General features: G+C 49.6%; 1 long non-coding RNA gene across 1 annotated transcript; it reads right to left on the bottom strand.

The window, feature by feature from the left end:
• Nucleotides 1-3,107: 3,107 nt before the first annotated feature.
• LOC311436016 lies at nucleotides 3,108-13,741 on the bottom strand. The gene is made up of 4 exons (XR_014692538.1): nucleotides 13,692-13,741; nucleotides 7,210-7,283; nucleotides 4,751-4,875; nucleotides 3,108-3,289 (listed from the first exon to the last, which is right to left on the bottom strand). It is a non-coding gene; the product is annotated as an uncharacterized lncRNA (long non-coding RNA).
• Nucleotides 13,742-14,130: the final 389 nt, after the last annotated feature.

Below are 14,130 nucleotides of genomic sequence, written 5' to 3'. Positions count from 1 at the left end.
GGGACGGGAGCGTGAGGTGGATGGCAGCATGTGCTGGAAGGCTCAGAAGTGCTCGACACATGTGCTCCTCTCCTGCAAAAAGGCAGAGGGAGGGGATGCGAGGAACGGGGCAGCGCAGTTCCGCTCTTTCATGTGACGAGGGCTTCCAGAGGAGTGTGTTGCAGCCAAAGGAAAAGCACGGAAAGCTTTCTGGATGTTCTAATTTATTTCTAATAGTTGTCTTCGTTTAAGGAGCAGCGTGTTTTCTCTTGAGTCTGGCATAGCCACTGGCTGAAGCAACAGATGTACCACTCTGATGATCCTGAAGAAGGGAAAAACATCTGTCTGCAGTAGCGTTTTTGGACTCTGAGGACCGAGTGTATAAGCCTATGGGAACTTCACAGGCACTTGAAGTCCCAATTTATTCATTGTTGATTTATTTATATACCTTTATGCGAGAGCCTTGGTGGCACACAGCAATGTATAGAGAAAAGTTTCAGCATATAAATTAAATTTTAAGACATCGAGTTACAAAAAAAGAAGAGGCTTTAGGTATGTGTGAAGCGGCATGTCGTTAGATATTTGCGTATTGAGGCGGGCATCTGACGTTTTATAGTATACACAATTGACACATCTGGGAAAATGCATGCACTGCCAGCTAAAATGCCTAATCTCTTCTTTAACACATCTGTGGTTTAATTACAAAACCTAGCGAACAATTAAAATTCAGGTCAGCACACAGCAGCACTACCGTCCTTTGATGTGGGGTCAGTGTTGGTCACAGTCCTGTTCTCATTATATAGGTTAATCAACTTAGTGGAGTAACTATGACAGGGCTGACCAGAAATCCATGTAATTACCAATGCTCCGAGAGCGGTGGCAAGCAGGGCTGTTTTATTTGTTCGATACACAAATATTATTTCTTCTAAATAAAAACCAGCTCGAGATCCCAGATCCGGAGCTGTTGCTCTGAAGCAGATTTGTTTATTCGGCGAGTAACTCATTACTGCTGTCGCTCTCCTTATTGCCGTCCATCTGCACGCGCCCACGCGGCGGGGTGCGCACCCCCCCCCCGACACACGTGCGAGCACACACCCACACGGTAGCCTTAATCTTGTAATTAGATTTGTACCGGTGACTACTTCTGCCCCTGCAGCATCCCACTGGCTGCAGTTGCTTGTGCTCTGCACCGACTTGCAAAGCCACCGCACAGATCCGCTCGCAGCAAATTTAGGACGAAACGACGCACACGTTGCTTTTGGTCTGGGAAAGAGGAAGGCACCGTGTGACACCCGCACGGAAGGGAGTGGGAACGTAGGTTTGTGACCCGGTCACCTCCACCCATTCGTCCATCTCACGGGAGCTGCTTGTTGTTGTCGCAAATTTGGGGGTAACTTCCATCCAGCACCCATTTCATAGAAGCGGCTCGCTGTGGCTGGATCAGATGTTGCTTTCTCTTGCCCAGATGTAGATTCTCCTTGATACCTAAACAAAGTAAACTCACCCCAAACCTCCGATGGGTAATCCCAAGTCCAGCTTGAGGGATATAGCCAAGGCCCAAACGTCCAAACCCTCCATGCAGGAAAGCAGAAATTCCTGCCGGCTTTCTGGTAGGATGCACAGTGCCCCGAAAGCCAGGAGTTATCAGGCTGCTCAGCCTGGGATTTTCGCAATAGGCACCCGTTTCTCCCTGAAATGAGAGTGACAGCTAGGAGGTTTGAGCTGGGATTTTTGCAACAGTCACCAAACTCCCGGGGAAATTCGGTGAGAGCTGAGAGTTTTGATCCCCCACATGAAAGTTGACAGGAAATTAATATGCATTTCAGTGGGGGTAGGACTCGGTCCGGGTGCCACACTCCCATAAGCTCTTTTGAAAAGCACAGCCTTAAAAGGTAATATTCTGATATCCTGACTATGCGAGGTTGGGTATTTTTTTTTCTAAATCTTAAAAATGTCTTAGTTATAATTTTCTCCAGCCCTTCCGTCCCCATGAGATAAAAGGAGCCTGGCTTTACACGCAGCAAGATTTACCAAAGTAGCCTCAGAGAAGCTTGAAACCGCCTCCTAAAACACTTCCAAATCAGTTTCTAGATTTTTCTTCCCGCACATTGAGTGCAACACGGGCAGGCAGCTAGGACTGAGCGAGGTGTCCCGGCTGAGCATTTGCCTGGGCTGAAGCTGGACCATTTGCTAGCGCAGCGATAACCCCAGGGGCACCCTCCCCAAGAGCAGCAAGCCAGACAAAGAGGACGCTGAGCCAACAGAGAAGCCTCTGGACATACGCCGAAGCACAGCCATAAAAGAAATGACAGCACAGTACAGCGTGGCATTGTGGTGGCACGCTGTGTTTTCATTAGGGTGTGTCAAAATTTTAAAATGGGACAATAAAGAAGGAAAATATTTTGGTAATAAACCCTGGGTTGTCCCTTTTTAAGGGAAAAGTTTAACTGCTGTAGGGGGGCAAGGACTGTGTTTTATTAGGTTTGTTGTCGGGTGTCTATCTCTTTGGCTTTTGTACTGTATTGGAATAGCAATAAATAAGAGGAGCCTTTAAGTGTTGCCACAGTGCTAATATTTACTACTTGTAACAGGCGTCGATGAGCAGATCTTTACTGCTCCTTTTCTGTTTGAGTCCTACTCCCTGAGACGCTCTGCTCTCTCATTCTCCCCACCCACTACATTTAAACTAACAAACCAGGTTTTCTTTATGTCATCTCCATCCATCCCAAGAGCTTTGATCACCAAAGGGAACATGCCAGCGCTGGCAGCGTTCTCATTTGAGAGGAAACATTGATATTTCCAAGTTATTTTTGTTGTGCGGCTGAATGACAGCAAGCATTTTCAATTGTTTTAGTCTTCCAAGAAGAGAAAAAAAAAAAAAAAAAAAGTACTCTGGTCAGGATAGCTTATTTAGATTAAGTTTAAAATATCATTTATACTTTTTCTTCTTTTATTTTATGAAACGACTTTTTAACTGCTTCCTAAAAAAATAAAAACAAACCTTCAAGAAAAAAATTGTTTGGAAACGAAACACTGAAGCTCCTTGTTGTAGCAGGAGTCAAACAGGACATATTCATATTTTGCTTTCTTATGTTCAAATGAAAGTCACTGAAAAATTCACAAACCCGTTAAACATTCACATTTTTAATAAAAATGGCATTTTGGGTAGAAAGAACATTTGGATTGATTTTTCATCGACCAGTGGAAGCTACCAGGGACTAGCACGATGTCTTCTTGCTGTTTCTCACTCCTGATGTTGCAATTTTGCTGCCACCCATTCTGTGGTCTTCATCTGCGTCGGGCTGGTTCACTGTGGAAAAGCACAAATGGAAACTCTTAAGACCCTCTTGAACAGAGCTAGAGGAGTACCAATGCACCGTTATGGGTTGTGTACGTATGTGTCTGTAGCAGACTGGGGAGCGTCCATCGCCAGAGCCATCTCTATCACAACGCGCAGCACCAGAGCTGGTCCCACTCGGATTATTTCTCTCAAGAAACCTCCCTTGGCTTCCTTGTTATTCCCAAATCTGAGAAACAAGTCCAAGAGCAGTGCTGTGCTGAGCCAGCAGGAGGTGCTCCTATAGCAAGAAAATCTGCCCAACAGACCAAAACATAGCTATGTGGCACCAAATTTCCTTGCCATTACCATACAAGAAGCCTTTGGCATACTCAAAAAAGGGGGTTCGGTATGGCAGGGAAACTGGTTTGAGCTATCCTACAGCAGGAGCCTAGACAGACACAATATTTTTCTTGTTTTTAAGTTATTGTAATCAAGCATATTGCAAAAGAGGGAAAAAAAAATAAATGAAAATATGTTATTAGGTCCTAGTAGACTTGCAATTTCTGAATTTCTTTTACAAATGCCCATAGAGTATTCCGTCTTTATCCTCCCAAGTCACTGAGAATAACACATCAAAGAGCATGTTTGCATTTCTATAATAGATAACAGCATTGACATAAGCTTCAGGGTTCATACAAACTATAAACTGAATTACCAATCTCCTATCTCACATATTTATAAACTGTAAGTCGAGCCTGGAGAAAAAATTCCAACTCCAGGTGAAATAATTATTCTGGGGCTTTTGAAGCGTCACTTCTGAGCTACAGCCCGAATTCCGGTGGACATGAATTATCCTGTTGGCTTGCACCAGCCTCTCTTGGCGTAGCAAGAGGCAGGCAGCAGCCTGGCCTCTGCCGGCCACTGCCATGGCGAGGTTGGGAGCCCGCAATCGAGCAAGCCTGGATTGCCTGGAGCTCTGCGAATCTGAAAGCATAAAGCAAGACACCTTTCTCCTTGTACCTTAAGGAGGAAGAACATAGTTTCCCTGATTTCCAAGAAAGCTCACAGAAAGGGCCCGTTTTTGGAGAAACCAGGCACCATACACCCTCCATGGACACCACAGCATCGATAAAGCCAGGGCACGTTGCCCCAGAGGTGAGAGCAGCAGGCCGAGAGCTTGCAAGAGACCACGGGGAACCAAGCAGTGAGTCTGCCCTGGCGTTGTGTCACTGGAAGAAGTCAAGGAAAGGAGCTTTTCACCTCCTGCCATGAGCTGGGCCGAGTGTGACTCACCTAAACCACCGGGTGAGAGCGTGGTTCTCGTGTGAGACACTCTTGAGTGCAACACCAGGTCTGGAGACGACGTGAGTCACCCGTGCGGCAGCTCTCTGAGCAACCCTGTTCAGTTTGGGGGCACTGCGTTGTCAGAAAGGAGAGCAAAGCAGGAAGGAAAGCATTGCCAGAAAGGGTTGTAATGTCACACACGATTACCTTCACTGAGAAACCAAAAACCTGAAGCCAGGAACACTCGTGGGTCTCAAATACTGGTCCGAGCCATCAGCTCCAAGTCACAGCCCCTCAGAAGGTCTCTGCTGCTGCTGCCACTGTTCAGCAGGCTCAAAAAGAGAGGAAAGACAAGGTGTTAGAGGAAATAACAGCCTGGTGTGTGAGACAGGATGTTCTTAGGTAGTTTTACAAACGGCAACTGGAGTCTAAGCTGGGCACATCTCTTTGTAGACCTCATACAAGACCAGTAGCCCCGATGGTGTTACGTGAACTCAGCAGGGCACAAAGGTCATCTGGTTCTGGACTACATAACAAGGCGTGGGCATTTAAGGCACAGAAAATTACAGGGGACATTTATTACGGTTTTGTGATGAGGGTTCAGACCTCTCCTCTTAAGGTCCTTAAAAAGCATCTTGTCAGAAATAGCTGTCATTTTTCATTTCGTGACTTTCCACTGTATCAGCCCTACAGTTCCTCCAGATGGCACAGATAAGAACAATCAATTTCCTTGCACCATCCCCTGTTGCATTATGCAAACACTGGGAATCCATTAAACGCAAGATTTTTAACTAACTTGCAACTGAAACCAACTAGCTTTTTTTGGTGGTGGTGGTGTGTTGTTTTTTTTTTAGCTGTAGGATGAAAAGCTTTTCCCTAATGTGTGGCTAATTCACTGAGCATTTACCAACTTCAAAACCTTCCCAGACAGACAGGACTGCTGCCAAACCAGACCAAATGTAACGTACCTGAAGCTTTGCTGCTCGGTGACAAAACCAGCCTGTAAGCAGCCTGTACTTTTTGGAGAATGCCTCCTTACCCTCGCAAGCCCGATCGATTCATGTTTGCTTGCTACCGCACCAGTAAGAACAAAGTTGGCAATAGGATTTGGGGTCGGATCGGCGAAAGGATTCTCGTGACAATGGCAGCATTCACAAGCTCTGTCAACGCTGCATGGTTTATTTAATTCAGCAAACACTTAGCTTTGGCGGCAGAGAACGGCCAAGCGATGGAGACAGAAATATTAAGGTAGAAGGGCAGAGCAAAAATTTCTCCTGGCTAGACCATGACTAGATTCAAAGGGAGACTGAGGGGGGAGAGGGACTTTTTTGTTGTTGTTTCTGGGTTGTTGTTTTTTTTTCTGAAACAGAGTCCTGTTCTTGTGCTGCAAGTGGCAGAAACATGAGGTGAGGATCATTAAGCGATGAAGGCTCTGCAGCTGACAGATTACAGGACAGATTTGGCTCAGCCTCTTTAACTTTGCTCCCCTGCGAACCGAAACACTGTTTTATTTTTCTCTTTGGAGACATTATCTAAGAGGATCAATACATGCGAGAGAAGCATGTTCAGCCTTCTGGGAAACCGAGACATGGCACTGAAAAGACGCTCAAAAAAAGGCAGCAGAAAGTACTTGACTCTTGAATAGGTTTGTGTTTAAAAAATTGGACTGCGTAAGTGAAAGATGAAAATCTGTTCCAGTAGAATGTGCAACAAGCCCTTAAAATGGGAGTTTACAAACAAGAGCCCCTTTGTTCAGTGGTGCCATTTCATTTGGGGTTTGGAGTCTTTTTTTTTGTTCATTTCTGGCTCCAAATGGCCTTAAGAGAAACTAAAAATAAATCTTGCTCCGAAATCTGGCTGAAACAATATTTTTAGGTTACAACACACAAGAAAGCACGTGAGCATGATGAGAGGGCACATTTGGCCAGCTCCCCTATCAAAAGGTTTCAAAACTTGCTAGCAGTATAGAAATGGGGCAGAGCTTCCCATGCATCGGGGAGATGCCTACCACCACCCCAAAAGTGAGGCTGGTCAATAACACGGTGTATGGAGGGTTTCACATGCCTCTACATAACGCCTCACTGCCAGTTGCCTTATTTTGATCTCCCAAGGACTTGCAGCTTTCCTACTTGTGCTACTCCACACCCAGCACGGCTGGTGGAGGTGCTGGAGCCAGATCTTATGCTGTTCAAAGGATGAAGGGCTTCGGGGCTTCAGAAGGCACTTACGTCAAGGAGCCCTACAGACTTAGAGAGCTGTCCTTATAGTTTTCGTGTGTGTGTAAGTGAAATAGATGAGTATTCCTGCAAAATTCCTGCCAGTTAAACCTTCCTGTTATATCAACGTGTCTGAAAGGCCAGATTCACTCACCGTTATTAAACCGGTGATGGACCACGCACAGAAACCCTCCTAAGTTAAGTAAGGATGGGTAATTGTATAGCCCCACCATGCAACACAATGGGTTATTTACACAAACAGCAACTGGTGCAGAAGAAAACCTTTAAATTGAAAGGAAAAGTATAGCCAAGAGGTCCAGCTAAACTGCATCGCCCCACAGCTGCAGCTGGGAGGAGGTGGGATCGGTTTATGCCGGGGAAATGCAGGGGAGCTGTGCTCCTGGCTCGGTAAGAGGAGGGCTGGACCCGACCACGGTGAGGTCTGCTTGCCTAAGCCATGGCCTCGTCCACAGAGATGTTCACACCGATAGCTCTCAGGCTGGTTAAGTGTGTGACACGTCCACCTACACGTACACACACATGCAGATACGTGTATTCAGACACCGGGATCGGAGTCCCTCTGTGCTCCTCGCTGTGCAAACACAGAGGACACCGTGGGCCAGTTCCAAGACCCAAGTCTCCGAAACCACAAGCCAGGATTAATTTTAAGCAACTGCTGCCAAGACTGCTGGAAGTATGTGCCTGAAAATCCTTTCATTGTCCCTTGTGTTGGAGGCCTTGAGATTAGTAATTAGCAACCGGCCTCCTTTGGCAGTGTTTTCCCTGCTTTGCTGTGGAACAATTGGCATTAAACGCTTGCAGGTCTTGGTCAATATTGTTGTCTTCTTTGCTGGTGTCATGTCCAAGTCCCATAAAAATAAGACTATGGGACAGTAAGGGACCTGGGGGCAATTTTCAGCCCATCCTACTGTTGCACATAGCTTCGCAGGCAGAAGGGCCGTGCCCCCACTGCACCCAGCACGGAGGGGTAGACACCTTTCTTCACACCTTTTCTGTGGATCCACCTTTGTGGTATGCCAGAGGATGTTTTCCAATCCAACCATAATAGCTCCCAAAGCAGCATTTCAACATCTACGCACAAAACCTCCTGATGTGTCAGGTTTTAGAGGACCATGAACTACCTTAAAAACATGACATAAAATTTAAGACTTAAAAATTTAAGACTTAGGCTGTTCACAGCTCCCGATAGGGAACCTAGTAATTAATATGTAGCTTAATCTACGACTTCTGCTATCCTTACACAGCTCTAGCACTTTGGCCTGCAGCCCCTGTGTTTTAATTGCTCTCGCTAAAGATAACGCTGCTCTAATGCAAAATAATCTGGTGACTCCTATGCCCGTATCGGGGCCAAATGCCGGGTTTGTTAGACAAAAAGAAGCCAGCTCAGCACAACAAGGTGTTTGCCTGAGTTCGAGGGAAAACAGAAAGGTTTACTGCAAGTCAGAATACTGCATTGAAAATTAAATTAAATGCCACTAAAAGCTAATTTTTATGGTTATTGAATATTGTTTTTTTGTGGTCAACATTTCACGGATAATCTTTTGTTAACATATAATAGTGAGCCACAACTTGTCTGCATGCCAGTGTTACCCTCTTTAAAGAAATATAAATACCGTGCAACACTTCTGATCTTTCTTATATAAAGATCATTTTTTTTATGAAACACTATTTAGATGCTTCATGGCCAGCAAACATAAATAAATGTTATTAAAAGTAGTCTCGGCTGAGAGAGAGGTCTGAAAGACTGCATTCCTCGAGGGAGAAGCAAATAAACCAGGGAAAGTTTTATTTCATTATCAACGTGGTAGTGGCATGCACACATCAGCTGGTATTAATCTTGGTTATAGCTTGAGGCTAGCGACTGACGGCATGCTGTAAATTCAAATTCGGAAGGAAAAAAAAAAAAAAAAAAAAAGGTGATCCTCCTGATTAATATATTAAAGCTCATTTTAAGTTGGATCAGATTGCAGACATCTGACTTTCACGTCACAGCAAGTGTTTGGGTCGGTTTCCGCTGTTTTGGTTTTTCCAGGCCGCTTTCCTCCGCTGCGTTACGCTCCTTGTGCCGGGACGGGCTTCCTGCGGTTGGAGGTTTAGGGACTTTTTAAGCCGGAGGTTGTATCCAAACGGTCGCGTTTCGTAGCCAAAATGAATTTGCCTAATCCTTTTCAGAATCCATTTCTAATTCAGGCCTCCATAACATCCTATGGCAAGGCGCTTCATAATTTAATTACACGTCGCGTGAAAAGGTAGTGAAATTAGTAGAAGTTATTAGGGTTTCTCAGCCAAGGAGAGCATTGTTAGCTGGAGCGCCTTGTTTTGTCGAAAAGCCTTGTTGGCTGGGGAGGAAAGGCTGCTCCTGCTGTTCTTGCTTTCGGCCAGGAGTGTGGAGGAGAGGAGGAAAAGCAAAGGCATGAGGGAAAGCAGGGCTTTCTGCTGGGATATGAGCAGCCGGGCCTCACCCCTCACACAGGGCTTATCCCGAGCAGCTCTGGCTGGGCTCAAGAGAAACTGCACATGGCTTTTGCCCACGTCCAGCCCTTTATTCCCCCGAGCCTTTGGTGGAGTTTCTGAAATATTTGACTGAAACTGCCCACGGAGGCAGCAGCCTGCAGGAGCTGGATGTGGCCCTCTGTGCCCTCATCCCCCTGGAGGTGCACATCCATGGGCTGCTACCAGAGCCTGAACCGTGGGGCTATGGTGCTGAGATAAGAAGGCTCTCGACAGCACCACAGCCTCCTGAAAACTCCTCTCTGACTGCACCACAGGCTCCTGCAAACTCCTCGCTGCGTTTCTCTGTCACTGGCCTAGCAAACCCTGCAGGGCCGGCTGCCCTTCACCCACCGCCGTTCAGCACCTCAGCCAGGCAAACCGACCTCTGCTGCCTCTCTGGGCGGCGAGAGCCGGCGCTCCACAGCAGATCCCAGCTCCAAGCAGCCTCCCCAGCACGCAGGGAAACTCGCCGCCTCCCTGCCAGCTCCCCACGCTTCCCACGGGGGAGCGTTTCCCTGCTCCTCTCCTTCCCCATCCAGCTGCGTGTGCGCGGAGGACACGGTCAGGCAGAGGTCAGGGCGTTGGAAAAAGCAAAAAAAAAAAAAAAATTTTTAAAAAAAAAATCAAAGAGGAGTCACGCACGCGGGGAGCACATTCACCGCATTGCTGAACTGTCTCACCAGCCCGGGAGCAGCCTCCCACACGCCCGCGCCGCCGGTGCGCAGCTGCCGCTGGAGAGCTGCCCGCGGATCCGCCGCCCTCCCACCTCTCCCCGGGGACCTTCTCTGGAGCCACCAGGCTTCTGCTGGCCATGGGTGGCTGGGCACGCAGGAATCCTGTGGCCTAAAAGTCAGGCAGGGTCCACAAGGTGCTCCCTCCGAGTGCCTGGGGAGTGCAGGGCAGTGCTTCCGATGCCAGAAAAAAAAATTTTAAAAAAATAATTAAAATATAATAAAAACTAAAACTGCTGGTGCGGTCAGCTCTGTGTCTTAATTCTGTGTTTGGTGGGATACGTAAATTGGGTTATGTTGAACTCCAAAGTAGGCCTAGCTACAGCCAGGCCGAGGGCTTTTGCAGAAGGATGACTTCTCCACAAAGCGCCTCGCGTCCTTCTGGGACTATAAATACTAATTATGCGCCGTGCCAGCAAGCACCGGTAGGAAGAAACCTTTTCAGCCCCGGGCTCCCAAGGATGTGTGCACAAAACCACCAGCAAAAGCCCTTCCGTGGCTTTTCCCTGCTGCAAGCAAGAAGCCACAGCGTGAGGTGTTCACCGAGGTTCCTGGTCAGGGCCACAGGAGCTGGAGGTGCCGACCTCGCTGGAGGGGCCTCTGGATATCACCCCCTGGCCATGGCACCCTGCCTCTCCAGGACAGGGAAAATTGCCACGTCAGGGCCACATATAGCTTTTATTTATTTGGGAGCAGAATTTCTGCCTCTGAGCAAGGAGGAGATGTTGCTGTAAATGGGCAAAAGTGCTACTCTGCCATTAAAAGTCTTTCCTTCGGCTGGCATCTCTCCTAAGGGCCGCGTCCAACACAACTCCTAAAGTTTGGGTTTCCGAAGGCACCCTTGGGGATGGGAGACCACGCTCCCTTTGGGTCCTTTTAAAAAACCCAGCCTCAGCATCCCAGCTGGGGGGCAGCGAGCTGCTGTGCTCGTCCCGGGTCTCACCTTCCCTCCACCACTCGGCACGCGGCGCGTCGAGCACTCAGCGCTGTGCCTCCCAGCCCTGCCTTCCCTTTCATCCGCACGCTGCGGATTATCCCATCTGATGAGTCATCAGAAACAGCCCTGCGGTGGCAGGGCGCGATGCGAGGGGTGACTTCGCACGCTGCTTCGTGTCACCATTCCTGGGAAGAAGCCGTGCCGCTTCCCCCCTCTCTCTCTTCCGCGCTGCGCCGCGCGGAAGAAAGCAGCCCCTGAACCGCCAGCCGTTTAATCTCAGAATAAGATAACCTGAGGCATTCAGGAGAGCTGAGCCACCAGCGCCTTCGTCTAAACAAAAGTTCTTACAGCAAAAAGCACGCTGCTGGGATTTGCCCATTCCAATCTCATAAAGCCCGTGTTGCCGCGCGGGCGAAGAAAACCCGGCTCTTTAAACGAGGTAATTCCGGGCTAAGAACATTAATGGCATCCCAGAACCGGAAAGCTGGATGTGTAAATTAAAAAGCAAAAAAAAAAAAAAAAAAAAAATCACATACACACTCTTAATATCCTAATACCTATTACACGCGATCTCTTTCAAAGTAGCTTTCGGTGAGCAGCGCGGTGATTCCTTGCTGCAGCTGCCAGGCACGCAGCCGGGATGGGATGGGATGGGATGGGATGGGATGGGATGGGATGGGATGGGAAGGGATGGGATGGGATGGGATGGGATGGGATGGGATGGGATGGGATGGGATGGGATGGGATGGGATGGGATGGGATGGGATGGGAAGGGATGGGATGGGATGCCCTTTGTTACAGTCCTGAAGCCGCATCCGCATCCCTCAAAGAGTCGGGATCACCCAGTTTCGGCAGGGATTAATCCCCTGCTGTCTCTTCCTCTCCCCAAAGCACGGATCTGGGGCAAGCACAGCACCGTCCCCCCCGCTGGGCAGCATCCCTCTGCTTCACCTCCCCAAAACCCGCACCCCAAAGGCGAAGCTGCCAGCGTTGGGGTCAGCCCACAGCACCCACATCTGCTGGGGAAATGAACACGAAGGAGGGGGGGAGGGCATGCACGGGGGGTGGTGTTTCCCTGGAAAACCTCCCTCCAAAGCCCCCCAGCGCCCTGAGGAACAGGGGGGGGGCCTTCCTGCCTCTCCTCGCCCCTCCGGGGAGGGCACGGAGGGGGCGCAGCCCCCCGGGGGGGCTCAGCCCCGGCCGGGCCGGCCGCAGGGACGCGCCGTCGGGCGGCAGCTGCAGGCGGAGCCGCTCGGCTCCACAGCCCGGCGCTTTGAAACAAAAGGCTTTTTTTTTTTTTTTTTTTTTTTTTTTTCCCCTTTCAGAGAAGAACTCCAAACGTACATTTGCAGAAATATACGTTTTGTTTTCCTTTTTTTTTTTTTTTTTTTTTTTTTCCGGGAGAAAACGAGCTCCCCCCCCCCCACCATGTGCGCGGCGCTCCCCCCTTCCCTCCCCTTTTCTCCCCCCCACGCGTCTCCGGGCTGCGTTTTCTTTTTTTTTTTTTTTTTTTTATTATCATTCCTTTAATTATTATTATTATTACTTTTTTTTTTTTTTTTTTTTTTTTTTTTTTTTGCTTTTCCTTCCCCAACCCCCCCCACCCCCCCTCCCATCCTCCCAGCTTCATTTCCACGCACGTTTCGGCTCCAGCTCCCCAAACTCTTTGATCTCCCCTTGCTGTCTCCTTACCCGGAAGAAAACCCTCGGCCGGCTCAGCTGGGAGCTCGGCGCACACGTGGGCGCCCTGGCTCGCCTCCATGCTCCTGCCAAATTTAGTCGCACAAAGGGCCCGGGGGGGGCTTGGGGGGGGGGATGAAAGGGGCCGCCGGCGGGACATCAAAGGCTCCGCCGCCCCGCCCCGCTCCCGCCCTCCCCTATATACCGGGCGCCGGCGGCTTCGCACGCAAAGGGGGTCCCCCCCCTCTCCTCTCCTCTCCTCTCCTGGCTGGCTTTGGGGCACCCGGGGGGGGATTTGGGGTTTGGGGAGCCTGTGCGCCCCCCTTCCCCTAACCCCGACTCCCCCCCCGAGCCCGCTCCGGGGTTGGCATCGGGGGTCCCGTCCCCGTCGGTTCGTGTTCCCCCCTCCCCCCCCCGACCTCCCCAATTTCCATCCTCGACCCCTCGGATCGGGGCTGAAATTAAAAAATTAAAAAAAATAATAATAATTAATAATAAAAATCACCCAACATCACTAAACCGGCGAAAATAACCAAAAACGTTTTGAGCTAAAACGCCCAACACGGGAAAAAAAAATTAATAATATAAAAAATCCAAACCCCAAAGCCACCCCCCGCCCCAAAAGATGCCCGAAGTGCACCGAGAGCAGGCGGCCGCCCCCCCCCCCCTCCCCAACACCCCCCCGGCAGCCGCCAGCTCTGCCTCGTCTCCAGTGAAATCTGGCGTCGGAGCTGAGGTTTCCTGAGTTTATCCCCTTGACATAAATCTTGCCGGTCTCCACCCCCGCCGCCCCCTTCTCCTCCTGCGAAGCCCGAAACCTGCTCCGGGACCGGCCCCAAAGCCCGGGATGGGGGTGCCGGGGGGGGGGGTCCTGGGGGGGGGCTGCCCGGCTCCGATCCGATCCGCAGCATCCCCGAGGTGCCGCTTGCTCCCCGCTTGCCGCCTCCCCACGGCCCTTTTTGGGCTTTCCATGTCCCCTTTTTCCCTTTCTCCACTCTTTATTTTCGGTTTGCCCGGCTGGACAAATCCTGACCCCCCCCATTTCCCCCTCCCCCAAAGTTTCCCACTACCTGCTCCCCGTCCCGGGGCTTGCGGCTCCCTATTCCCCAGCCGGTTTTTTAACCGCTCGCTCGTGGGAAACACGGCTTTTGCACCAAAAAAAAAAAAAAAAACGGCGTGTTGGGACATTTCCGAGTGTCCCCAAAGCGGAGGGGGGGGGGGGCAAAAAGGGACAGGCACCCCCAGGCTCCCCGCGCCCCTGCTGGGCCAATTTGGTGGGAGGCGAGCGGGGGGCGAAGCGGAGCGCCCCGACGCCGAAATCACGGGCAGTGATTTGCAGCGAAATGCAGGGATTTGCTCGCTTACATTTTATTACATTTTGAGACAAATATATATTTTTTTTTTAATTATTAGTGTTGTGTTTTTTGTTGTTTTTTTTTTTTGTTTTTTTTTGTTTTTTTTGTTTTTTTTTTTTTAACGCGTCCGTACCCTGTCCCACCGCGGGGCTAA

This window comes from Aythya ferina (assembly GCF_964211825.1).
Source record: "Aythya ferina genome assembly, chromosome: 4".
NCBI lineage: Eukaryota > Metazoa > Chordata > Aves > Anseriformes > Anatidae > Aythya > Aythya ferina.
This window is presented reverse-complemented; position numbering and strand designations above follow the sequence as displayed.